Source organism: Procambarus clarkii, unplaced genomic scaffold (assembly GCF_040958095.1).
Source record: "Procambarus clarkii isolate CNS0578487 unplaced genomic scaffold, FALCON_Pclarkii_2.0 HiC_scaffold_136, whole genome shotgun sequence".
NCBI classification, from domain to species: Eukaryota; Metazoa; Arthropoda; class Malacostraca; order Decapoda; family Cambaridae; genus Procambarus; species Procambarus clarkii.
Genome location: NW_027189169.1, coordinates 1,171,861 through 1,199,643, shown reverse-complemented (window position 1 = coordinate 1,199,643; position 27,783 = coordinate 1,171,861). Strand labels below are relative to the sequence as shown.

Genomic DNA, 27,783 nt, shown 5'->3' with positions numbered 1-27,783 from the left:
GGGTGAGGTAGGTTACATGGAGTAGTACTTGGCTTTTATCTTAAACTTGTTGGGAGAGGTACAGTCTTTAACATAATTGGGAAGGTCATTCCACATTCGAGGTCCCTTGATTTGTAAAGCATTTCTAGTTTGATTAAGTCGTACTCTTGGAATATCAAATATTATTTGTTTCTGGTGTGGTGCTCATGGGATCTGTTACAACCTTCTAGGAAGCTTTTAAGGTCAGGATTGACATTACAGTTAAGCATTTTATATATATAAAATACACGAGTGGATGTGCAGTGATTTGATATCTAACATATTCAGAGATTTGAGTAGGGGTACAAAGTGATGTCTGGGGCCAGAGTGAGTGTCCTAATAGCAGCTTTGTGTTGAGTAATTAGAAGGCGTAAATGATTTTGGGTAGTAGAACCCCAAGCACAAATACCATAGTTGAGATAAGGATAGATGAGAATAATAGTCAACAGGGCAGGACGAGGTACATAATATCTGATTTTAGAAAGAATGCCAACAGTTTTTTAAACACTTTTTTGGTATATTTAGAATGTGTCCCTGGAAATTCAGCTTGCAGACAATGAGAACACCAAGGAATTTGCCATCTACTTTGTTACAAATTTAGGTATTGTTAATCCTGAGATTTATTTGATTTGAGGATTTATTGCCAAACAAAATATAGAAAGTTTTGTCAATATTGAGGGTGAGTTTGTTGGCAGTTAGCTAGTGATGGACTTTATTTAGCTCCGTATTCACTGTGACATTTAGAGCAAGGGGGTCAGGACTGGAGTAAATGAAGGTCGTGTCGTTAGCAAATAGAATTGGTTTGAGATGTTGGGAGGCATTTGGGAGGTCATTAATGTAGATGAGAAAGAGGAGAGGGCCAAGTATGCTGCCCTGGAGAACACCAATGTTGATGGGTAGGGTGGGAGAAATTGAATATTCACAGAAACATACTGGAGCCTGTCAGTAAGGTAGGACTTAATGTACTGTACCTCTGACTCCATAATGATGTAATTTAAGAAGGTTTTGGTGGTTGTGTCAAAAGCCTTACGTAGGTCTACAAATAACCCAACAGTGAACTCATTTTTGTGAAGAGCTGTATGTATCAAGTTAATCATACTAATAAGTGCATCGTTAGTGCTTTTTTGGGGTCTGAAGCCATATTGACAAGAGCTAAGTATATTGAGTTTGGCTAGATAAGAGTAAAGCTGCTTATAGAATAGTTTTTCAAATATTTTTGACAGGTTTGGCAGAATTGATATAGGTCTGAAGCTGTTAACATCAGTGGGATCACCACATTTGTGGACAGGGGTTACTCTCGCTTTTTTTTAGAATATCTGGAAAGGTTTGGAGTTCAAGTGACTTGCTGAAGAGCAATGCAATAGCAGGGGCTAAAGATCTGGAGGCTTTTTTGTAAATAAGAGTTGGTATCTCCTCAAGGGCACTAGACTTGGTTTCAAGGGAAAGCATTGTCGGTAACATCAGTGGAATTAGTAAGCCTTGGGTACAGAGATTGTAGAGAGTTGCCTGTAAGATAGTCCTGAATATTAGTACTGGAAGATGGAATATCATTTGCAAGGGATGACCCAATGGCAGAGAAAAACCTATTGAACTCTAGAGCAGTGTCAGAGGCTGAAAGCAGACCATTATTTGACAGGAGTATTGGTTTATTTAAAATCTACTTTGATCCCAATATTTGAGAAATTGTGCTCCATGTTTTCTTAATGTTGCCCTTTGTGTGGGTAAATTTGTCTTCGTAGTATTTAATTTTGGCTCTCCTAATTATTTTAGATAGCAATGATGAGTAATTCTTTGAAAATTCTTTGGAGACGATTCCTAACCTATACTTCTACTCAAGGTCATGTTTTTTAATAATGGATTTAAGTATCCCCTTTGTAAGCCAAGGATTGTTTAGCCTTTTAGTTGACTTGTTTCGTTAGCATAGGACAGTGGGTGTTATAAAGGCTGAGAGTTTAATAAATGATTGCACTGCTAGGTGCAATTTGTGTGTGTAAGCATGTCACACCTGCCGCTGCGCCGCCTGTCTCTGTAGCTCCCCCCCCCCTCTGTGGGAGGGGGAAGGGGGGTTCCCCAGACTCCTGCACCCTCAGTTCTGAGTTCTGAACCAACCTCAGTTCTGAGGCTGAATATCAAAAATGTGAAAAAATGCAGTGGCGAGTGGGAGGGATGCAGGGGAAGTCTCTGGAATTTGCCCAGAAAATGGCATTTCATTACATTCAATGCTGGGTTTTTGTGGAGAGCCCTTCTGGCTCCCTGAAGCTATCTATCCACAGTAAAAGGAAAAGAGGGACTTACCTGGGTGGCAGCCACCACTTGCACCTAAACTCCAAGTAGAGACAACTGGCTGCGACCCAAAGCGACACTCGCCCAACTAGGGCCAGGACATTAACGAGGTAATGGGTGGCCAGGACCCTGTTCGACCTCCAAAATCCCTATGCCCAAATATCAGCCCAAGACATATTACTAAAAAGACAGCTAAAGCAGCAAACTTGCGAACATCTTGGACATGAAGATAGACCGCAGGTTGGCTGGACCGAATAACCCTGCGGGGAGGACCTGGGAGACCCGAGCCCTGGAACAAGGAAGAAGGGAAATTGAGCAACCCAAAGGGTGTCCCAGCCACCGAGGCCGTAGTGCACAAATAACGGCAAAGAGCCGTAACCAGACATAATGCACAATGCACCCCAGGCTGAACGAACCAAGCATCAACAACCCAAGGAAGTCTCTGGAAATCGGCCGTCACGTTCTTTGCCAGAAAAAAGGGATATGGCTGCAAACAAACAAACCTACCACCAGGATCGAAAAAACAGAAACCCCTGAGCCGGAGGAGAGAATGAAGCATCCCGATCTTCCCCCAGTGGCCAATGCCAACAAGAAAAGAGGCTTATCAAAACAATTCCGAACCAATGGGGCCACCACAAACAGAAATCAGAGCACCCGGTGCAACGGGTGCTCGGGCAGCTCAGTCGGTGCATGAGCATGCCGGAGGTGAAACAACGCACAAGACAACTTGTGAAACAGAGCAGAAGTAATATAAACCCCAAACGCAAGCAGGAGTGTCTGCCAGCGCTGTACGATACAAGGCAACAGTATTCGACATAAGACGAAAGTCCTGAAACAGTCAAGAGAAAGGACAAAAGAACTCAACCCGAAACCAAAGACAACCCACATAGACCCACCTGATCACAATACAAGTGGTGATAAACCCACATCAGAAAGACCAGTTGCTTAGACTGATACCTGCTTGATGGGGTTCTGGGAGTTCTTCTACTCACCAAGCCCAGCCCGAGGCCAGACTTGACTTGAGAGTTTGGTCCACCAGGCTGTTGCTTGGAGCGGCCCTCAGGCCTACATACCCACCACAGCCCGGCTGGTCCGGCACTCCTGGAAGAAAACAATCTAGTTTCCTCTTGAAGATGTCGAATATCGTCATGTCGATGAATATTTCTGATGCTCGCTGGGAGGGTGTTTAACAGCCGCGGACCCCTGATGTTCATACAGTGTTCTCTGATTGTGCCTATGGCACCTCTGCTCTTCACTGGTTCTATTTTGCATTTTCTTCCATGTCGTTCACTCCAGTATGTTATTTTACTGTGCAGATTTGGGACCTGTCCCTCCAGTATTTTTCATGTGTATATTATTTGGTATCTCTCTAGTCTCCTTTCTAGTGAGTACATTTGGAGAGGTTTTAGACGATCCCAATAATTTAGGTGCTTTATCTCGTCTATGCGTGTCGTATATGTTCTCTGTATTCCCTCTATTTCAGCAATCTCTCCTGCTCTGAAGGGGAAAGCGAGTACTGAGCAGTACTCAAGATGGGACAACACAAGTGATTTGAAGAGTACAACCATTGTGATGGGATCTCTAGACTTGAAGGTTCTCATAATCCATTCTATCGTTTTTCTGGCTGACGCAATACTTGCTTGGTTATGCTCCCTAAACGTTAGGTCGTCAGACATCATTATTCCCAAATCCTTGACAAGCTGCTTTCCTACTATGGGCAGATTAGATTGTGGTTTGTACCTTGAATTATGTTTCAGAGCCTCATTTTTGCTATTCTGAGTACCTGGAATTTATCACTGTTAAACATCGTGTTATTTTTTGCTGCCCAATCGAAAACTTTGTTAATGTCTGTCTGTCGTTTTTCAATGTCTTCATCTGAGGTAATTTTCATGTTGATTTTTGTATCTGCAAAGGATGACACGAAGCTGTGACGTATTTTTGTCTATATCTGATATGAGAATAAGGAACAGCAGTGGTGCAAGGACTGTACCTTGAGGTACAGAGCTTTTAACTGTGCTCGGACTCGATTTTACTTGACTGACTTACTGTGTTCTGTTCGGCAGGAAATTGAGTATCCAGCGTCCTACTTCACCAGTTATACCCATTGACCTCATTTTGTGTGTAATCACTCCATGGTCACATTTGTCGAATGCCTTTGCAAAATCTGTGTATACAACATCTGCATTGTTTTTCTTCTCATGCCTCAGTGATTTTGTCATAATGGTAAAGTAGCTGTGAGAGGCATGATCTTCCTGCTCTAAATCCATGTTGGCCTGGATTGTGGAGGTCATTGGTTTCCATGACTCTAGTGACCCGACTCCTGATTACTCTCTCGAATGCTTTTATTATGTGGGACGTTAGTGCAACTGGTCTATAATTCTTTGCCAATGCTTTGCTACCTCCCTTGTGTAGAGGGGCTATGTCTGCTGCTTTAAGTGCATCTGGTATCTCCTGTGTCCAAGCTCTTCCTACACACTATACCGAGTGCCTGTGCTACTGGCACTTTGCATTTCTTTATAAATATTGAATTCCATGAGTCTGGACCCGGGGCTGTGTGCGTGGGCATATTGTCAATTTTTTTTCAAAATCTGCTACGCTCGTGTTGATATCAGTTATATTGACCGGTGTTTGGATATCAATCATAAAGAAATTGTCCGAATCTTCCACTTTCTTGCTGTGTATCGGAGTGCTATACATGTCCTCATACTGCTTTTTTAGACTGGAGGAGAAGATTGAATCAGCCATGTACCGGACTGGCTAGATCTGCTGAAAGCGGCAGTCACAGGAAAGTCCCCGGGTTCAGACAACGAGCAAGCAACGCATGACACCCAGACTGTGCCAGCCACAAGGGGCCAACAGGAACCCGTAACAGACCCAATCGGGTTACCACGACCTGGGAGAGGAGTGTGAAAATGGGAGGTGCGAAATTTAAGCCGAATGGAAGGCAACAAAATCGGTAAGCTTGACACCCCACAACAAAACCGAGCCAGTACCCCGGATGAATCGGGACATGTTAATACATATCCCAGAGGTCCAGAGACATCCAAGCATCCACCTCCAAAAGAAAAGAAACCGGACCTGGGAGAAAGTGGTCATCCGAAAGGAGGGGCAAAAGACCCAGGGTTCAGATGGGACACGTCCAGAATGAATCTTGGATCTGCACAGTCCCGTTTCGGGATTGGGGACAGACGGGAAACCCATCTGAGGGACGTCGTTGTTTCAACCACGCCCATGTTCACCCACTCAATGATGATCTGGCAGAGTGCAGTAGAAGAGGCCTGCCGAGAACCCCGAACCCTCCAGAGGAGGAGGAGGAGCCACCCAGTGCCACTGCAGGTCAGAGGAAACGACCCAAAATGCCCTCAAATCATGGGACTTCCACAAACAACTTCAACAAGGCAGCCGACCCCAAGCCACCAGGGCAAGCACGCTGGATGCAGGCCCGGCATGCATTGCCTTCACATCCTTCTCAAGCCAGTTTGAAGACAGCTCAAGGGAAAAGAAATGAAAGACTGAAGCCAAATACCCACGGGCGCGCAAATTCTTGGCTACGAGAGATGCCAAAAGGGTAGGAACCTGCATGTGAAACTGCACCTGGCTGACACCCTTAGGAAGAACAGAAGCAAACAAGCACACAGTGAGGCACTCAAACTCGCCCCCTAGGTAAACCTGAACAACCATAGACGTTTCCCACCATTAAAGCATGCGGGTTCGACAATGTATGCCATGCACCCAACAAAAAGAAAGGTCAGTCTGCCAACCAGGATGACTTCCAGCACCTCGTAACACACCCAATAAGGAAAAGTCGCACCGTTCTAAAACAAGGAAGGGTCCATTATCAAGGCAAAATCTGGATTATGCAGGAAGTAAGCTACAATGGCCTCTGGAAGGAAGGGACCGAAGAACACGAGGGAACCCGGGGAGGAGCTGAACCCATATCCCCTCCCCCCTGTACGAATTTGATAAGAAAACCCCTCCCTCTGTAACAACAAACCCTGTGCCGAGGGTACCAACACCCAGGGGCGCCTGACGCCTGACAGCTGAGGGCGCCTGACAGCTGAGTGGACAGCGCCTCGGATTCGTAGACCTGAGGTTCTGGGTTCAATCCCCGGCGGAGGCTGAGACAAATGGGCAAAAATGTTTCTTTCACCCTGATGCCCCTGTTACCTAGCAGTAAGTAGGTATCTAGGAATTGGACAGCTGCTACGGGCTGCTTCCTGGAGATGTGTAACAAAAAGGAGGCCTGTCGAGGACCGGGCAGCGGGGACGCTGAGCCCCAAAATCATCTCAAGATAACCTCAAGATAACCCAAGCGGAGTCAAACGGGGCCCAAGCCTCCCCAAGTCAACTCCTCCACAACCATCCTCCATGTCAGGACTCGAAGCAGAGCTGTCCTCCAAACCCTCTGGCCCTGAAGAAAAGGCAGAGTCCACCGGAAAGGCTGGGAAAAAGGGGCTCACTGATCAGACCCAGAAGCCCTGGCAGGAGGATCCAGCTCGAATTCTGGGCAGCCCGGCATGGGACAGCACTGAAACTGCCGGTCTCACCAGCAGCTAAACCCTATAATGACTTCGAAACCCTCAGACGTTTTGGAGCCAGCAGCAGTTCCCCTCCCCCTCCCCCCCCCCCCCAGGACAAATGAGGAAAGGACTAGGGAGTGTGGATGAAATCAAAGTTGAAGACTAACACCCCAAGTCCGGGTGCCTATAACCAAAGTGGGGCAGCCACAGAGCATCCGGAAAGGCAACCAACCGAGTGCATTGCAGCAGCCTGAACCTCGGATGCAACGCATGCTGCCTGCATGTGAGATGAAATGCTAGAGATGCTATACCGATATGTTTCAAGACTCTAGTGCTCTCTAGAGTTGCGTACTGCTGCACAATGACAACCCCTTTCAAAGCTGGGGAAATTGCTGACCTGGAGTGTGTAGAGATCCTTTACGGCTAGAATCCACTCGGTAAAACATCTAAACTATTGGGACTGACTAAAGAGCCTAAATCTGTTCTCTTGAGCGCAGGCGGGAGAGATGCATAATAATTTATACGTGGAAAATATTAGAGGGGCTGGTCCCAAACCTGCACACGGAAATATCACATGAAAAAGGTGACACCCCTAGGGTCAACGCTTGCATCAGAGGAGCTCCAGCATATTTCAACAATCCTAAGTATTGTAGTACATGATGATAGTGAGTGGTGTCCCAAAGAACATAAAAGTATAGTGCTTTTGAAAAATAGGTGAGATAACAGGAATGTGCTAAGGGAAGTGAAAAATCGGATGAGAAAAAGTTGCCCTAGTGTTTCCAGTGCAGAGAAGAACATTCAAAATGGCCACCGGCAAGAGGAAAAACAAAACAGAGCTTGATTTTGCAGGATTCAATGAAGAAAGCATTGATATTAGCAGTCTACACAACAAGTTGGTAAAATTAGATACTATAGTGAACTCTCGTGTAGAAATAATTAGTAAATTGAAAGAAAGCAATGACCATTTGAATAGCAAAGTTTTATGTCTTGAGGGTTTAGTGAAAAACTTGCGCAAGGATTAGAATCAATTGGAAACAAATTGCAAAGCCATGGAAGAAGAAAAAACTCTACAAAATTACTTTGGAAGAAGTTAAAGTAAATTTAAACATAAATGACTACAATAGATTAGGTAAGGAAATTCAACAGGAGAAATGGCTTTTGTCAGCACAGTTGGAGGAAGTTACACAGGGAATAGAACAGTGAAAGAAAGATATGCAACTCACCAATGCTCAAGTGGAAAAGAAGGAAAAAAAATTGAAGCAGCAGCAGTAAAGGAAGCCAAACACTGCAGCAACCAAGATAAAACAAACATTAGGCTAGAAGTGAGAAAGGAATTGGCATCTAATCCGAAGTTGGTCCAAAACTCAGTTGATCGGAGTAAGTCCCTGATAATTTTTGGTTGCAAAGAAAAGGAGATAAACATATAGGTCAGAAAGAGCTGTAGAAAAAGCGAAAGTAGTAGATAAAATTGTTGGCCTCGTAGAAGGTCTTGCTACCATAGAGAATGTGTGCGACTACAGGAGAATAGGCAGATACGTAAATGGGAAAGATCTACCTTTGAGGATCACCCTAAACAGTGCCAAACAGATGAAGTACTAAGGAATGTTAGAAAATTACAAAGTGATGAGGATGGGAAAGTGTGGTCGTTAAGACAAGATCTTTCTTTCAAAAGAAGACAGAGAAGCTGAAACTGAACCTCGCCGAGGCAAAACGTTTAAATGAGAGCAGGAATGAAGAAATAAATTCTTTTTTCTACAAAGTGTTAGGGGTAGGCAGACAAGTAAAGTGGTACATAAAGGCAAACCAACAAAATCAATAGAGGGGGGAAGTGAAGAATAAGGAGAGGGGGAACAAGTTCCTGAAGATTGCATACACCAACATAGATGGAGCGAGATCAAAGATACTGGATATCTGTATTACATCACTAAAGATAAGTGATGTAATACAGCTGCAGACACCAGACATTGTTGCACTCACACTGCTGGTGAAAGAACACCTAAAGGTGAAGGACATAATGACTGCCAATCCACAAGAAGTTGACATAATAGCACTAGAGATCTGCCATGAAGATAAACTAATATTATAAGTGTATATAGTCCACCGCCAAGCAGCACATGGTCAAAGGAGGAGCTAGATAGTAAACGAGGTGGTCTTATAACAATAATGAGAGAGATTATAGCGAGAGCGGATAACGATAGATCACGACTGTTGATAGTCAGTGACTTCAACTTGAAATCCATAGACTGGGAAGCATATAAAGCTAAAACAGAAGATTTTTGGACCTATAGATTTGTAGACCTCATCCTGTAAACATTCTTGTATCAACATGTTAAACAAGCTACAAGGATGAGGGAAGGGGGATGTTCCCTCCATGCTAGATATGGTACAGTCTCCGTGGTGTAGTGGTAAGACACTCGCCTGGCGTTCCGCGAGCGCTGTCATGGGTTCGTATCCTGGCCGGGGAGGATTTACTGGGCGCAATTCCTTAACTGTAGCCTCTGTTTAACGCAACGGTAAAATGTGTACTTGGATGAAAAAAGATTCTTCGCGGCAGGGGATCGTATTCCAGGGACCTGCCCGAAACGCTACGCGTACTAGTGGCTGTACAATAATGTAAACTCTTGTATACATCAAAAAAAAAAAAAAAAAAAAAAAAAAAAAAATTTACCAGGAAGGAGGAAGATTTGACATTCGGTGCCTTCCTTCCTTGGGTAAAAGTGACCATGTCCTTTTGGGAATAAAGTATGCAATGCATTATAATCTGGAAGAAAATAAGGAGGTTGAAGCAGTTGAAAAACCTGACTTCAGGAGAGGATATTATGGCGACCTTAGAATTTTTTTTAGCGAGTATAATTGGACAGACTTGATGCTAGGCAAGGAAGTGAATGAGATGTATGTCAAGTTTTGTGAAATATATGATAAAGGCACAAAAAAAATTATACCAAAACAGAGATGCAGAACTAGGAAACAGGATTGGTTCAATAGAAATTGCGAGAGGGCCAGAGACCAAAACGCACAAAAATGGAATCAATACAGGAAGAGGTGAAACCCCCAAACGTACCAGCAATACAAAGATGTAAAAATCTACTACACGGCAGTGAGGAGAGAGGCAGAAAGAAATTTTGAAAAAGGGATTGCAGACAAATGTAAAACAGAACCAGGTCTATTCTATAAATTCATAAACAACAAATTGCAGGTAAAGGATAATATTCAGAGGTTGAAAATGGGAAATAGATTCACGGAAAATGAAAAGGAACTGTGTGAAACACTAAACGAAAAGTTCCAAAGGGTGTTTGTACAAAATGAAATCTTTAGGGAACCACCAGAGAACAACATAGAGCACATAGTTGTCTAGAGACGAAGTGGAAAAAATGCTCAAGGAGCTAAGTAAGAACAAAGCAGTTGGTCCAGATGGAGTTTCACCATGGGTTCTGAGAGTGTGCACCTGAGCTCAGCATTCCACTTAAACTGATTTTTCAGGCATCCCTGTGTACAGGAGTTGTAGCTGATGTGTGGAAAAAGGCTAACAGTTCCAATCTGCAAAAGTGGAAGCAGGGAAGATCCCCTTAATTATAGACCTGTATCATTGACAAGTGTAATAGTCAGAATATTGGAAAAAATAATTAAAACTAAATGGGTAGAACACCGGGAGGAAAACAATATAATATCAGACACAGTATGGGTTTTTGATCTGGAAGATCCTGTGTAACAAACTTACTCAGTTTTTATGATTGAGCCACAGATATTACAGGAAAGAGATGGTTGGGTTGACTGCATCTATCTGGACCTAAAAAAGGCTTTTGACAGAGTTCCCCATGAGAGGTTGTTCTGGAAACTGGAACATATTGGAAGAGTGACAGGTAAACTACCAACATGGATGAAAAATTTCCCAACTGACAGAAAAACGAGGGCAGTAATCAGAGGCAAGGTATCGGATTGGAGGAATGTCACGTGTGGAGTACCACAGGGTTCAGTTCTTGCACCAGTAATGATCATTGTCTACATAAACGATCTGCCAGTGGGAATACAGAATTACATGAACATGTTTGCTGCTGATGCTAAGATAATAGGGAAGATAAGAAACCTAGATGATTGTCATGCCCTTCAAGAAGACCTGGACAAAATAAGTATATGGAGCAACACTTGGCAAATGGAATTTAATGTGAATAAATGCCATGTTATGGAATGTGGAATTGGAGAACGTAGACCCCACACAAACTATAAATTATGTGAGAAATCTTTAAAGAATTCTGACAAAGAAATGGATCTAGGGGTGGTTCTAGATAGAAAACTGACCTGAGGACCACATTAAGAACATTGTGCGAGGAGCCTATGCTACACTTTCTAACATCAGAATTGCTTTTAAATACATGGATGGAGAAATACTAAAGAAATTGTTCACAACTTTTATTAGAACAAAGCTGGAATATGCAGCAGTTGTATGGTGCCCATATCTTAAACACATCAACAAACTGGAAAAGGTGCAACAACATGCCACTAAGTGGCTCCCAGAAATGAAGGACAAGAGCTACGAGGAGAGATTAGAGGCATTAAATGTGCAAAAACTAGAAGATAGACGAAAAAGAGGCGATATGATCACTACGTTCAAAATAGTAACAGGAATTGATAAAATTGATAGGGCAGAATTCCCGAGATCCAGAACTTCAAGAACAAGAGGTCATAGATTTAAACTAATGAAACCAAGCTGCCGGAGAAATATACGAAAATTCACTTTTGTAAACAGAGTGGTAGACGGTTGGAACAAGTGAGGTGGTGGTGGAGGCCAAAACCGTCGGTAATTTCAAAGCATTATATGACAGTGCTGGGTAGATGGGACACTATGAGCGTAGCTCTCATCCTGTAACTACACTTAGGTAATTACATGACCAGGAGGCATGGCAGGATGTGCAGAATACCCCTGTTGAAAAGCAGAGGTGCAACAGATACTGAGAGTGAACTCTATCAACATCAAGAGGCCCAAGACTGTTCAATATGCTTCCACTACACATTTTTTGAGATATATACAAGAGTTGTTACATTCTTGTACCACAACCAGGTCCTAGTGGTATTCAGGCAAACGTAGGAGAGAGTACCCCAGAAAAGTCATCACTGCCTGATGTTATGATGGAAGGGGACTCCCCTTCCAAACAGTAACACCTCTCCTCCTCCCCCCTCATCACCATCTTCCATACGCCATCAAGAGACCTCCATAAAGGTAAGATAAACTTATGTCCTGTATTGTAGTTATAAAAAAACATTGTATTCAGTATAAAATGTATTTGTAAGTTAATTTTGAGGGTGGGGAACGGATTAATTAAATTCCCTTTATTTCTTATGGGAAAAATCACTTCGACTTCGACTTCGCTTCGACGTTCCCAGAGACTAATCCGTCTCTGGGAACGGATTACCATTATAAATCGAGGCCCCACTGTATAAGAGAAAATAATTTTTTGGAAAGAACTTATTTCCTGCACACAGGGGAGGTGCCGTATTTCAAGCCCGAGCAGTACAGTGGTTAAGTTTTAGTCTAAGTTCCCGAAGTCTTAAGTTTCAGTATCTTGTGTGAAACACTGTGCGTATTAGTGGCTTTAGGCTTTGTATATACTAGCTCTATCTAAAAGACCAACATTCTGGACCAACATGTATAATTATTATGTATCGTGTCATGAGTCCCAGGAAAGTCAGTGGTAAGGCTCAACATATGAGATCCCATGTAAGAATGACCATAGAGCAGAAACACGATCATTCGTAAATACGAAGATGGTATGCGGGTAGGTGAACTGGCTAGGCAGTACAACAAATCTCAGTCAACGATATCCACTATACTGGCTAAGAAAAAGGACATTATGAGTGCTAAAGTGGCAAAAGGCGTATCAATAATCACGAAACATAGAACACAAACACTTGAGGATGTTGAACAGTTATTATTAATTTGGATACACAACAAGGAGTTAGCGGGTGATAGCATTTTGGAGGCCATCATATGTGAAAAGGCAAGAAAATTGCATGAAGACCTTTTAAAGAAAACCCCTGGAACGAGTGATGCAGAAGTGAAAGAGTTTAAGGCGAGCAGGGGATGGTTTGAGAAATTTAGAAAAAGTGGAATTCATAGTGTTGTGAGGCATGGGGAGGCTGCCAGCTCAGACAAACCAGCGGCTGAAAGATTCATGGGCAAATTTAAAGATTTTGTGCAGAGGGAGGCATACCTACCACAACAAGTGTTTAATTGTGACAAGATAGGGCTATTCTGGAAAAGATTGCCAAAGAAAACATACATTACCAAGTAGGAGAAGTCATTGCCTGGACACAAGCCTATGAAAGATCGGTTTACTCTTGTGTTGTGTGGTAATGCGAGTGGCGATTTGAAAATTAAACCCTTGCTTGTGTATCATTCCGAAAATCCAAGGGTTTTCAAAAAATATAATGTGCAGAAACACAAAATGTGTGTGATGTGGAAGGCTAAGGCATGGGTGACTAGGCAATTTTTTACGGAGTGGGTGAATATGGTGGTGCGCCCTGCCATCAAAAAATATTTGCAGAAGAACAGTTTGCCACTCAAGGCCCTGCTTCTCCTCGATAATGCTCCTGCCCATCCTCCAGGCTTGGAGGATTCATTGGATGAGGAATTTAAGTTTCTTACAATAAAGTTCCTTTCTCCCAACACCACTCCTCTACTTCAGCCTATGGACCAGAAAATCATTGCCAATTTTAAGAAACTTTATGAAAGGGCACTTTTCCAGAGATGTGTCAAAGTGACGGATGCCACAAACCTCACCCTCAAAGAGTTCTGGAAACACCATTTTAACATTTATAGTGCTTTAAAACTTGTTGACAAAGCCTGGCAAGAAGTGACTGTAAGAACCATGATCTCTGGCTGGAGAAAACTGTGGCCTGAATGTGTTGCAGAACGAGACTTTGAGGGGTTTGAACCTGAAGTGCCTCTCGTTGAGGAAATTGTTTCTCTGGGTCGGCAATTGGGTTTGGAGTTGGATGGTACTGATGTGGAGGAGTTGGTGGAAGAACACAACGAAGAACTGACCACCGAAGAACTCCAAGCCCTTCAAAAGGAGCAGCAAGAAGAGGCAGCTGAGGAAATTTCTTCAGGGAAGGATGTGCCAGTAGAGGATGTTTCTTCCTCAAAAATTAAGAAAATGTGTGCAATATGGGAAGAATTGCAAACCTTTGCTGAAACGACTCGCCTAAATCAAGCTGCAGTATGTCGTTGTCTTAACCTTTTCAATGACACTGTGATGCATCATTACCGACTAACGTTAAAAAGAATGGAAAAACAAATGTCTCTTGACAAATTTGTAGTGAGACAAACAAGCACTGAACCACAACCAGGTCCTAGTGGTATTCAGGCAAAACGTAGGAGAGAGAGTACCCCAGAGAAAACATCACTGCCTGATGTGATAATGGAAGGGGACTCCCTTCCAAACAGTAACAACTCTCCTCCTCCCCCCGCATCACCATCTTCCATATGCCATCAAGAGCCCTCCATAAAGGTAAGATCAACTTAGGTACTGTATTGTAGTTAGAAAAAACATTGTATTCAGTATAAAATGTATTTGTATGTTAATATTTTGGAGGGTGGGGAATGGATTAATTCAATTCCCTCTTTTTCTTATGGGAAAAATCGCTTCGACTTACGATATTTCAAGTTACGATCCGTCTCTGGGAACGGATTAGCATCTTAAGTCGAGGCCCCATTGTAATTTGAAAATGAAAAAAATATGAAAATAAATTTGGGATTTTTTTTTTAACAAGTAAGTTAAGGGTCCTCTGATAGGTTAGGTGGGCAGGAAATTCTCATAAAGTTTCAAAACGTTAAGTCTCCTATTCTAACCTTACCGAGTCGGGCAGACGACTCAAACAGAAAACGGAACAGTACGTCACTTTTGTGACGTACTGTTCCGTTTTAAAATGACGTATTTCATTTCAAATTACTGTACGTCCAAGTTTGACCATAGAGCGCATACGAGCTAAAGTGACGTTATTTTTAAGAGGACGGGTTGCTCACAGCCTGTACTGATGCTGATTTTTTTTTCCAAATGGTGTTCTTTTACTGGAGTCCTGAGACACAGGATGTGAGCCCAGTGTTGCAGCGGGAGTTTTGAATCATTCCCTAGACAGTACCTTAAAATGCCATACTGCACTCTGCGCACCCCTGTTTGGGCTCATTAAGGCGCTCTGTACAGTGCAGTGGTTAATTATATTTTCTTTTTCAGGCCAATATAGACCTCTCCTTCACCTTGGGAGAGATCCATCTTACCAATATCAACGATGTGACAACAGGCAAAAAATGCAAAGATTAAAATAGTTTGCAAGTCAAAAGGTATCCCCACTGGGATACTTGAGTTTTTTTATTGATTGTGCGTCTCTCGTCTATAACTCTTGTTTTTCAGTTCCGGAAGCCTTTTTGTAGCATGCCGTTGCACCTTTTCCAGTTTATTTATGTGCTTCTTGACACTTGTGCACCATACAACTGCTACATATTCAAGTTTGGCCTCACAAAAGTAATGAACAGTTTCTTTAGTATTTCACCATCTATATACTGTACATGTAATTAGAAGCAAGCAATGCATGCGCTCCTCTCACAATGTTCTATGTGTTCTTCTGGCGACAGCTTACTATCCAAAACCACCCCTAGGTCTCGTTCTTTATTAGAGTTCTGTAATTCCTTTCCACATAATTTGTAAGTTGTGTGTGGTCTATTTTCTTTGATTCCACATTGCATAATATGGTATTTATTCACATAGAATTCCATTTGCCACTTGATGCTCCAAGCACTATCTAGATCAATTTGAAGAGCATTACAATCGTCTGTATCTCATATCTTCACCAGTATCTTAGCATCATCCATAAACAAGTTAACATAATTCTGTATTCCTTCTGGTAGATCGTTTATGTAGACGATGAGCATTATTGGTGTGAGAACTGAACCCTGTGTTACTCCACTAGTAACACTCCTCCAGGCAGATACATTGTCTCTGATTACTGCTCTCATCTGCCTTGTCAGTTAAAAAAAATTTCATCCATGTCAGAAGTCTCCCTGTCACCCCTCCATGTTTCAGTTTCCAGAACAGCCTCTTGTGTGAGATTCTATCAAAACCTGTTTTTTAAGTACAGATAGACACAGTATACCCAATCACCTCTTTCCTGTAGTATATCTGTGGCTCTCTCATAAAAAGTAAGTAGATTTGTTACACAGGATCTTCCTGTTCAAAAACCTTATGTCTATTCATTATTATGTCATTACTCTCTAAGTGTTCAATCCATTTGGCTTTAAACTATTTTCTCTAGTTGGAGGGGTGTTGCCAATGATAATGGGCCTGATTCCCCCATCCTTCTTCTTAGTGATTCATATTATGTTCAAAAAACAATAAACAAAGTTTTATTATACTATACACATGTTATATATAAGTATTTGCATGTTTTGTTCACCATAACGAACCACTAAGTTGGTATTGTGAGTCAAAAAGCAGCAAAGAATGGCCACCATTCATCAGCCACTCCCTCACCTCACTCACCAACATGCTCCTCCCACCATACTGTGTTTGCTTTTATTCACTATACACAGACATTATATATAAGTATCTACATGTTTTGTTCACCATAACTGTACATCTAAGCTTGTATGGTGAGTTCAGGCAATAAGAGACGTAGCTACTCTCACAGTCAGCTGGTGGCTGCCACCCTCGCTGGTTCAAGGCCAGATGCACTAATATTTCTCCTCCAACAATATTGTTTGTGGTGTTATTACACTATATACACATTTATGTTTTATATCTACATGTTTTACTCACCATACCTGTACAAATAAGCTGGTATGGTGCCCAAAGACCATAGTGGCCACCAGTACATAACATGACATGTATATGACACCCTTCCCTCACCAAAATGGCAGCTCCCAACCATACTCCTATTGCTGTTATTACACTATACACACGTTATATACAAGTATCTACATTTGTGTTCACTATAGCGAACCACTAAGCTGGTATGGTAAGTTTAGTCAATAAAAGGTGACCACACAGGTGGGGGGGGGGGTCTGGTAGCTGAGCGGACAGCGTGCAATACTTTTAATTCTGTGGCCCGGGTTTGATTCCTGGACCAAGCAGAAACAAATGGGCAAAGTTTCTTTCACCCTGATGCTCCTGTTACCTAGCAGTAAATAGGTACCTGGGAGTTAAACAGCTGTTATGGAGCTGCTTCCTGGGGGGAGGGGTTTGGAGGGAAAAAAAGAAATTAGTTAGTAGTTAGTTACAGCTGATTGATTGGCAGTTGAGAGGTAGGCCGAAAGAGCCAGTTCAACCCCCCACAAGAACAACTAGGTGAGTACACAGTCAGAAGATGATGCCACCTCCCTCCCTTTTTCAGCATTACTCCTCCCACCATGGAGCACAGCGCTAAATATCTCCACAATCCTGCTATTATCAGAATCCTGGTCAGTTTTATCACAGTCAGGGGTCTTCTGTAATACTATCATTGCTAAATAATAGCATGTACATATATATTTTGACATTTTTAGGCACTGCTGTGGTCACAAGCTGAACAGGGGTGCTGTGAGCTCATGCTGCGTGCGCTAGCCTTGGCGGCTCAGTTAGTACTGAGGCTCTCTCACCCAGGAATGTTGCCCACAGTGTTTTTCTAGGTGGTGTCTGTTAACTATCGGTCGTGGCTGGACTAAAGCTGCCCCTATCCCTCACAGGGCATTTAAAATCGTGTGCTAGAGCCTCAATCGTCTATATATATATTGTGCAAGGTTTGGTAAAGCTACTCCCATCGTCTATATATGTATTGCGTGGTCTAAGGGTTAAAAAAGGCAGAACACCATCCCGGCCCTAGACATCATGATTCATTGGTAGGCGTTTCTTGGATTTATTTTGGCAGTTTTGAAGCTGCTGTCTCATTTCTAGCCAGCAGTGGTCTGGTTTTTCTCGCTGACTTTCTGGGTGCTTCTCGAGTAGTTGCAGAAATAATGAAACCTCACAAATTTTATCATAGTACCACTGCTCCATGTGTCTCTGACCCCCTTGGAACCTGGCCTCCTCTCTGGAAGGGCCAGGTTCTGGCTCGTCGTCCCCATAAGTCAAAAAGAACTCTGCAAATGATGGCACCTATTAATTTGGCACTATATCAACATAGCTTCAGGGAACCACCTGGACTCACTCAGAAATAGACATCTCATTACATTAAATGCTGTTTTTTGCACTTTATTATCATTAGTTAATTTTCTGAAAAATATTGACAAGTTCAGTTAACACTTTCGCGCTCTCGGCGCTCAAAAAAATCAATACCCTAGATGCTTTCGGCACTTCGCGCGCCTACGCGTAAGACCGAAAAAGTGTACACTCTTTTGACTGTCCTGACAATAATTGAAGGCGCACGTATTTAAATTTGGTATCACTGTGTTCGCAATGAAATTGTCTATAAGAGCATACCTATAAAATGCCGCCCAAGCATAAGGAGTATCAACACCAACAACAAGCAACATAATACGGCACGTCAGTTTGGATAGCTTCAGGGAGCCTCTGGGGCTCGCCAAGAAAATAGGGTTTCCATTACATTGAACACTGGGTTTTTTTTACATATACATGTTCAGGGAAGGGATTTTAACAAATATCCAAATTTTTTTTATAAAGAACACTTCATTTTTGGCGCACCACCAATTTGTCACAATAACAGCAGCACAGCACTGGAGTTAATTCTTGTAATCACCACATTATTTTAGGATCTTAAGCAGGCTTAACAGAGGCTGACACATCCATATGTTCTGTTTTACCTATCATGTCTATATATATTGTTTTTCATTGATTTCAGGCTCGTTGCTCTTCATCGACCTCATGGGGGTCGAAACAATGGATGACGTTTCAGGTACGACGTCAACCCACGAGGAGATGAAGAGCGGGAGCAAAACACTCTCATTTTTGAGAGCGTTTCTCATGGATATGGCCAGCAAGGTAAGATAAATCATCTTGAATTGACAAACATTCTCTTGTACTATAAATTTGTACCTACAAGAATGTCTATTTGTTTATTTGTTCAGAGGTTAAAGGCCAGATGCTTTGGGCTAGCCTAACCCAAACTTGCAGGGTAAAGGGTTTGGGGTACAGAATTGACGAAGCTGGTATTAGTTTCATTACATTCAATGTTGATTTTCTGTGGGGAGCCCCTTTGGCTCCCTGGAGCTATCGGGCTAATATGTGAATCATTAGACCTGGGCATTAATCTAAGGAGTTCAGCCTACCAGGGACCACGAGCCAGAACCTGGCCCCCCTCAGAGAGGCACAGGGAGCAATGGCCCTGGAAAATCCCTGTGGTTGGGAATTTTCCTTATCTGCCATCGACCGGAGTTAGGCACCCAGAAAGGTAGGCATAACAAAACAGGCCCTACATGGTAAGAAAATTGCAACCAAAAACTGAACAAAGAGGCAGAATTCCCTCCAGTCCCAAGGAAAACAAGCAAACATCACACACCATACCTTGTAGTTGCGCAGCTTGTCCGCGCAACCTTTCCCTCCCCGAGAAGGGGGGGGCGCCCTGGACACCCCCCCCCCCCCTGCTGGCTACCTAGTACTCCAGCTTGTCAGCTAATGCGAACCAGGGCAGACATCTTCTCTGGCCTCACTTTCCAAGCAGTGTCTGCCTTTATGGTGTCCTCTGCGGTGTTGTTACGTGTGGCAGCCAGGTGTCCACAAGAGGGGGTGGGTCTGTCTAATTACCCAAACTTACTCAAAGCTGCACAAAGCTTCCTAGCATTATGTTAATAATGAATAAATATGATATATTTATTCATTATATAAAAGGTATCATTTAATAATGAAATTAGATGAAAATAAGAAGCTGGCAACGCCATAGCAAGTCAACGGTCCAAGCGGTTTGCTGGCATATAAGCCTCCTGTACCTACCTAACCTAATAACCAACCTACCCAAACATAACTAAACCCAACCTATCCAAACATAAATTAATATAACCTCTAGGCAACAATATATCTTGAATACAGGGGTACCTCGGTTTACAAATTTAATCCGTTCCTGGAGACGGTTCGTAACCTGAAAATTCATAAACTGAAGCGAATTTCCCCATAAGAAATAATGGGAAATGAATTAATCCGTTCCTGACTCCCAAAAACTTCACTTCCAAGTAAATTTTATACCTAATTCACCTAAATCTTCACTACAAAAGTATATTCAACTTATTACTTACTCTCTCTGATGACTCCTGTTGGCGTATGGAAGAGGGTGAGGAGGGGGGGAGGAGGAGAGGTGTTACTGTTTGGAAGGGGAGTCCCTTTCCATCAGGCAGTGAAGACTTCTCTGGAGTGCAGTCTCTGGCACATTTTGCCTGCATACCACTAGGACCTGGTTGTGACTCACTGCTTGATTTTCTCACAAGGAGATTGTTTTCCCCTTCTTTGCCACACCTGTTTGTATTGAGGCATCACATTGTCATTGAAAAGATTAATGCAACAGCCTACTACAGCTTTCTCTGGATGAGTCGTTTCAACAAAAGTTTGCATTTCTTCCCACATCCTACACCACTTTCTAATTGTTGAGGAAGGGACATTCTCTACTGCCTCATCCTCCTCTGAAGAAATATCCTCAGCTGCCTCTTGTTGCTGCTCCTTTTGAAGGGCTTGGAGTTCTTCGGTGGTCAGTTCTTTGTTGTGTTCTTCCATCAACTCCTCCACATCAGCACCATCTAATTCCAAGTCCATTTTCCGGCCCAGAGTAACAATTTCCTCAACAATAGGCTCTTTATTTACAGGCTCAAACCCCCTCAAAGTCTAGTTCTGGCACACATTCAGGCCACAATTTTCTCCAGCCAGAGATCAGGGTTCTTTGAGTCACTTCTTGCCAGGCTTTGTCAATGAGTTTTAAAACACTACAAATGTTAAAAGGGGGTTTTCCAGGACCATTGCTCCCTGTGCCTCTCTGAGGGGGGCCAGGTTATGGCTTGTAGTCACTGGTAGGCTGAACTCCTTAGAATATATTGTCCCGGTCTAATGATTCCCATATTAGCCTGGTAGCTCCAGGGAGCCTCCTGGACTCGCCCAGAAAATAACATTTCATTACATTTAACACTATTTTTGGATGGGCAGTTTATCATTAACTTTATTTAAATCCAAAGGTAATATCTGAATAAGTGGTGTATGAAAAGTACTTAGCTGTTTATAGATTAATATATGTAAAAAAATATTTTTTAGATAAAGAATTATTTTGTTAATTTCTTTTCAGGGTTCCAGCACCTCATACAGAAATAGTCCACTGACAGTGTCACAAATCAAGATCCTGTATTTCATCAGGCCAACAAAATTATCTAGACGAATAACTCTAGATATTTTAGAGTTTTCAAAAAAACTCCAAAAATAACAAGGTAAGTTAACCCCACCTGTCCCCCCCCTCTTCCTGACAACAACTTCCACCACTGACACCTCCTGCTCCCATGAAAATAACTACCACCACCTGTCCCCTGACATTAAACACCAACTACTGACACAACTTCCCCCCCCCTCCATACTAATCCTCACCAATGACATCACCTGCCTCCCCTGACACCATTTTATCATCCTTCAACCTCTTCTCTCTGGAAACAATTAGTAAGCAAAATAAAACACCGTTTCTTATTTAAACAGTGTTTACAACAGTGTAAAACACTGTTCCTTATTCTCATATCAGATATAGACAAAGATACAAGTCACAGCTTCGTATCATCCTTTGCAGATCACAGAAAAATCACCATGGTGTTGCTGGGACCTCGGCTGAAGACACTTGTTACGAACCCAAGTCCACTGGGCGTACATTTCACTACTCCTGTGGCCAGTGTACCTGTGGCCAGTGTACCCCGTGATTAGTGTACCGTCAACAAGCTCTAGAGATGCACAAACGCAAGGCCATAGAATCTGCTCAATCTGCTGCAGATCTAAAGCTACATTTAGAGAAGTACCATGCACAGATGAAGGAGGCACAGCAAGTGGTAGCTGAGAAGACGATGCCCCAAGTGTAACGCAGCCTTCGGAGCAAATGATTACCACCGTTTATATCTGACTAAGCCTTATATTCCATATGTTCTGACAATTTGTATGGATTGAATGTTATTGAGATTTACATGTTTGTTCAAATTTCCTTTCCTTGAAATAGAGTAGTAGATGGAATAACCTTGTAATTGTTGTTAGTTCCATTCCACTTGGTGAATGCTTGTGTTTTCAGCTCTTTCTCTAGGAGCCAGATGCTTAATGGATGGGTTGGAGTTGTATATACAGTATACAGTACTCCCAAAAATTACTACAGGTAACTTATTATGAAAGTAGAAATTGAGGTAGAAGGTTTGTATTTTTTTAATATCTAATAATAAAAGCATATAAAATTAATTTTAAAATGTCCAAGAGGGACTTGCATGTCCCCAAATCAAGATCCCCTACTGCATAGCCTCTACACCAGTCATTTTGCTCCTTTTCTGCCTTCTCGGATAGGTGCCGAGGTCTGGCTTTTGTATTCTTTAGGTGTGAGAATTTTATACAAAAAGCAAAAACTAGAGAATAACTTGAACATATAATAGTATAATTTTTGCGAGGTGCAGATATTAAAATTTACAAAATACAATGGCTTTGTATTTCAGATAAAAATTTATAGACAAAAAAGTTATCTACCAAAATTTGTAAGTGGTTAGTTTTCAAAATCTTCAGTACGGTTAGTACTATGACGTTTTCCAGAAGTTAAAGAATGGAATTGAAATATACCTGTAATATGGATAAATTTTATGTATTATGTTTGTTAATGAATTACATATTGTTTGGTTTCCCCTATATGAATTAAATTATGACTTTGTTTAAATCACAATTGTTCAAACTAAATTACATGGGTGCTAACCCATATAATATGTAACCACATATGTTATCAGATAGGATTAGTGTGATCAACTAATCATCAGCACTGTGATAAATTTCAACTTAAGATAATCTTGTAAGATTATGAGAATTTAATGAGAATTGATAGACATCCTGAATTTTGTTTGTGTGCCCAAGATGTAGAGTTTGAGTCCTGGTAACATGTTTCTTTTTTGTAGGTGTTGATGAAATGTTATAGTACAAGTTTGAGGAAAGTAATAAAAGAATCGTGTGTTTATTTTAGGCAGGAGATTCTGCATTAACCTCCATACTGCAGGGGGCACCACATGTGAGTCTTGGTATACAGATAAGTTGGTATAGAGTTTTGCTGTGCAATGCAGGTTCTCATAAACCAGTTAAAACTGTGCAGGTTTTGGTGTGCAGATTAGGCTCTGCTCATCCCTCCATGCTGCTAGTGAAGCAGCCAAAAATATATATATATATTTATTTTATGTACAGAGCAGGTTCTCTGTGAACCTTTGTGTATGACACTCAAGATCATGGTGTACAAACCCAAATTTTTCAATCAATTTTTTTATATCAGAAAAATATTTCAGTATAGTGCATAGCTCTTGTTTGTAAAAGCCACCCAGTGGCAGTAAAAGTTATAAAAAAAGTGGTCGTCAACATTCCAGGTGTGTAATTGATGCATCAATAAACCAGTTTAACATACGAGTGAGCAATGTGTAAACACTTATTGGATATATTTAGTATCTCGTTTATTTATTCCTACTGGAAAGTGTACGTTTTTCCAATATAATTATTATATATTAATTTGTTCTACATATAATGTATGTGTGTGTGTGTGTGTGTGTGTAAAGAAGTCTGTATGCATTATGGTGTTAGAATTTAAAACAGTGATACATGAATGAAATAAACTTTATTAATGTGCAAGAAAATTAATTATTTACTTCACCTCTCTTCACTTGTTTTACTGATAATATCCCAACGAGCAATATATCAACTGATAATATCAACGAGCTGATAGCTCAGCTCGTTGTCGCCGTGTGGGGGCTTAGTGGGCGGCTGTCGGAGTGTGATGCTCCTTGGGACAGTCCTCTGTCCTTTTCTAGCCTTGTGCTCCTGCTGCCGTCCTCTCCAATTCTGCTGGGCATCTTTTCCTTTTCCTTCTGTTTCGTTTTTCTCCCGCCTCTTCTATCTGCTTGCCGTTTCCTGCCGACCTTTTGCTCGTTCTGGTTCTTCCCTTGGACTTCTTCTATTTTGACGCCCGGGTGCTTGAGGAGGCATACTCTTGCACCCGTAGAACTGTAGTACCCGACGTCGAGAGCGAGGGGAACCTTTTATTGTCAATCCCCCTTTCGTCACTGAACCCGATCTCGACGGACTGTCGGTTTCTTAAGGTGGCGTTTGTGGGGCATATACTCGCGACGCACCCCTAGGAGGCCCCGGCAAGATCGGCGATAGCTTCTTGTTGGGTGTCCTGCCTCTAATTGTGGCTCCATGGTGGGTGTGGGGGCACATTTGTGAATGAATTCTTCTTTTCGTAATGATGATAACCCCTGTTTCGGCTGCTTCTGGTTTACCTTCTCAGGCTCGTGGGGTGGGCGACCAAGCCCCCGAGTCGGTCCGTATTGGAAGACCGGGCTCTGTAGCCTCCGCTGCATTGGGCCCCGACCTTGCTCCTCCTTTGGCCTCTCTGACTCCTTCCCCTGGCTCTGTGGTTGGGTCGAGCCCCAAGCCCCCAGTGGTGACTACCTCGTCCCCTGGCGCGGCTCCTTCTCTAGTTGTAACTGCTGCGCCTTTTAACCCCTCTCTCTCTCTGGGGGTTCTCACCGCCGCCCTCGCTCGATTCCTTCCAGTTCTGCTACCTATCAAGCCTTGTTTGGTCCCGCTTCGTGGGCCAAATATTTTGATCTCCTCCCTCTTGATTCTGCGCCTCCTGACGATTTCTCCCTCCATCGACATCTCGTTGATTCCGTGGATGCCTCCATTACTTTCAACCCCACTCGTCTCGGTACATGTGTTGTTGCTGCTCCTTCTCAAGATGCTGCTTCCCGCTTGGCTGCCTTATCCTGCCTTGGCGAGACCCCTGTTCGGGTCTCGAAGAACGCTCAGTTGAATGCCAGTGTTGGCACTATTTTGCTCCCGCCCCATGTTGCGACCGGTGTTCGGGACCTGCGCGACTGCCACGACGATATTCGACATATCCTTGCTGCCCAGGGCCATTCTATTCTCCAGGTGGACTCGTTTACTCGTCCCCCTCGTGGTAGTCGCCGTCAACCCCTCCGGGTTGTGAAGATTACCTTTGATGGTAGGACCCTTCCACCCTCTGTCATTCTTGCTGGTGCCAGGTGCTCTGTCCAGGAGTACATTCCTTCTCCTCGGCTCTGCAACAAGTGCTGGAGGTTTGGGCATGGTGCCCTCCGCTGCTCCGGGACTGTCTCTCTCTGTCCTTTGTGTGGTGGCGAAGGTCACTCTAAGTCGGAGTGCACTTCTCCCCAGGCTCGTTGCCTCAACTGCGGTGAGGCCCATCCTGCCTTCTCCCGTGCGTGTGTCCATTACAAGCTTGAGGCAGCCGTCCTCAACTTGAAGCACCGGGAGCGTTTATCTTTTCCTGAGGCGAGACGCAAGGTTCGCCGGCTCCCGCCTTATGCTAATATCTCTTATGCTCGCATGTTGCGCTCTTCCTCTCCTCGTCCTTCCCGCCTTCCTCAGACTCGCAACCGTTTCCGGGCCTTGGACCCTGATGCGCCCACTGCCCCCTCCTCTGTTCCTTTGGGTTCTCTCCCGAAGGATCCTCCTCCTGGAGCGCCGCCCTGCCCCTTATTGTCCTAGTTGCATTGTCCCTCTTACAGTCATGCATGTCCTTCTTGAATGTCCTGACTTCCAGGACGAGCGTGTGTCTTGCTTTCCGACCGCCCCTCGCGGTCACCTGTCCCTCGATAGAATTCTTGGTGACTCGGATACTTTTGATATCGTTCGCCTTATGCGTTTTTGTTCTCGTATTGGCATCCTTGGTGATATTTAGCGCCCTCTGATTATTCCGCACATTTGATGGTGCTACATAGCCTTCCCGGTTTGGTGCCTTCTTTTGATAATTACTTACTTACTTACTTGCACTAAGAAGAAGTCTTAATGGTATCTGTGCAAGATATAATACAATCTCTGTGTTCACTAACGCAGTTAAGGTTGCATTAATATTTAATTGAACCAATTCATGTTATAGCTCTGAACTTACCTTATGAGTGTCTATATGGGTCCTGTTCAATAGGTTCTGAACTACTTCGTCTCACTCTTCCCAATGAGGTCATTTTCACTGCAAAATTAGATCAGAAGTGCAGTTGGCACCTTGGTGAACCTTCCTAGCCGTGTATTTTCCCATTGAGCCACCGTGTTATACTCTGCATAGCTAGGGTTCTGTGATCATGCAAATCTTTTGTGCCAGTTTGATATTTCCCCTACTCAAGATGAGGCCACTCACTTTTCTGCTTTCCTGATGCCAGCCTTTTAATACACAGCCTGGTTCCCTACTGGCCTAGTACGTATTTCCTGTCAGATGGCTTTTTACTTGCGAGGAGGCCACTGATGTTGCTGCCAGTTGGCCTTTTCTAACGCTAGCCTTTCTCTCGGTCTAGCCATGTGCAATTTCCAGCCAGTTTGGCTTTACATGTACAAAAAGAGCCTGGTGACTTACAGCTGCCTGCAGCTTATTGTTTGGCTATGCCAAGAGGTTGTGTGTTTCTTTCCCACCAGTTTGGTATTCCCTTTTAGAGATGAGGCTGTGTCGGGTCTCCATGTCCATCCTTGAACAGCCGGCCTTCAACACTGCATCCAACTTTCAACACGATGGCTCTTTGTCAATGCAACAATGGGTGTGGCAATGCAACAATGGGTGTGACCTTAGAAGAGCTTTAAGAGTTCCTGAATCATGCAGTGGCCACCCTGAAGCCATCAACACAGCCACTCTCCTGGTCAACAAAGGTGTCCAGCAGCTGGACACCCTCATAAAGACTGTGAAGCAGTATCCTCCCCCGCGATAACAGCTTGATGGTTAAATGCAACCTCAGAATACTGAGAAAAAAAAATGTACCACTTACGGGCTATTCATGCCCGTGCCACCTCTTGGGTGGCTTAATCTTTATCAATCGGGTGTGGCTTCTCCAATTAGCTCTACTTTCCTGTTTGTTTGGATCACTACCTGGTACATAAGAACACTCCACAGCATTTGGTAAAATGAAGGTCTGTTAATATTTTGGTTTCTCACCAAGCTGGACATGTAGAGCCTAAGTGCTCCCGTCCGTGAGGTGTCACAGATTACACTTCCGCCACCTTCCATGGGAATCTCGATGAACCGGAGAGCTGTGTCAGATGTTCGTAATCGCTGCAGATCAGGGTCTTCCCGTTGGGCCTTACTGATTACACAATAGTCCACCTGAGCTGGGTTTGTCACGACGTGGTTTATGGTGGGTCGAGACAGTGCATCGGCTATGACATTATTAGTTCCTTTGACATGACGGATATCCGAGGTAAATTGCGAAATAAATCCCAGGTGGTTGGCTACTCGAGGAGAGTGAGCATCACCCTTGGCCGCCAGCGCATAAGTGAGAGGTTTGTGGTCTGTGAGGATGTGGAAGTTCCGCCCCTCGAGAAAATGCCGGAAATGTTGTATGGCTGAGTAGATGGCGAGCAGTTCCCTATCAAAAGTGCTGTACTTCTCTTCAGTGGGTGACAGGCGCGCTGAAAAGAATGCAATTGGGCGCCATTCTCCTTCAATGAGCTGTTGTAGTACAGCACCAATTGCTGTGTTTGAAGCGTCGGTAGAGAGATTGGTGGGAGCGTCAGACACTGGGTGTGCGAGCAAGGTGAATTCCGCCAGCTTGTGTTTTATGTAGGTGAATGCTGTCTCTGCCTGGGGAGTCCACTCCAACGGAAGACGGGACGTGAGTTTCCGACCACGTAAGAGGTCGTATAAGTGTCGCAAGATGTCCGAACAATGTGGGATGAATCGATGATAAAAATTCACTACACTTGCAAATTCTTGCAACTTCTTTGGAGTAGATGGGCGCGGGAATTCCTTGATTGCCTCGATTTTCTTCTCTAGTGGTTGGACC

The 27,783-nt window shown here is 43.3% G+C and overlaps 1 long non-coding RNA gene across 4 annotated transcripts in view; it reads left to right on the top strand.

The window, feature by feature from the left end:
* The window catches only part of LOC123749628 (uncharacterized), a 127,398-nt gene extending 103,788 nt beyond the window's left edge, over positions 1 to 23,610 (top strand). For 3 of the 4 annotated variants that reach the window (XR_011226732.1, XR_011226735.1, XR_011226734.1), the window contains 3 exons: positions 18,645 to 18,784; positions 21,063 to 21,201; positions 21,549 to 23,610. This is a non-coding gene — a long non-coding RNA (uncharacterized lncRNA). Of the gene's footprint in view, positions 1 to 15,049; positions 15,157 to 18,644; positions 18,785 to 21,062; positions 21,202 to 21,548 lie in introns of all 4 variants that reach the window. The other variant, XR_011226733.1, reaches the window with a different exon arrangement.
* Positions 23,611 to 27,783: the final 4,173 nt, after the last annotated feature.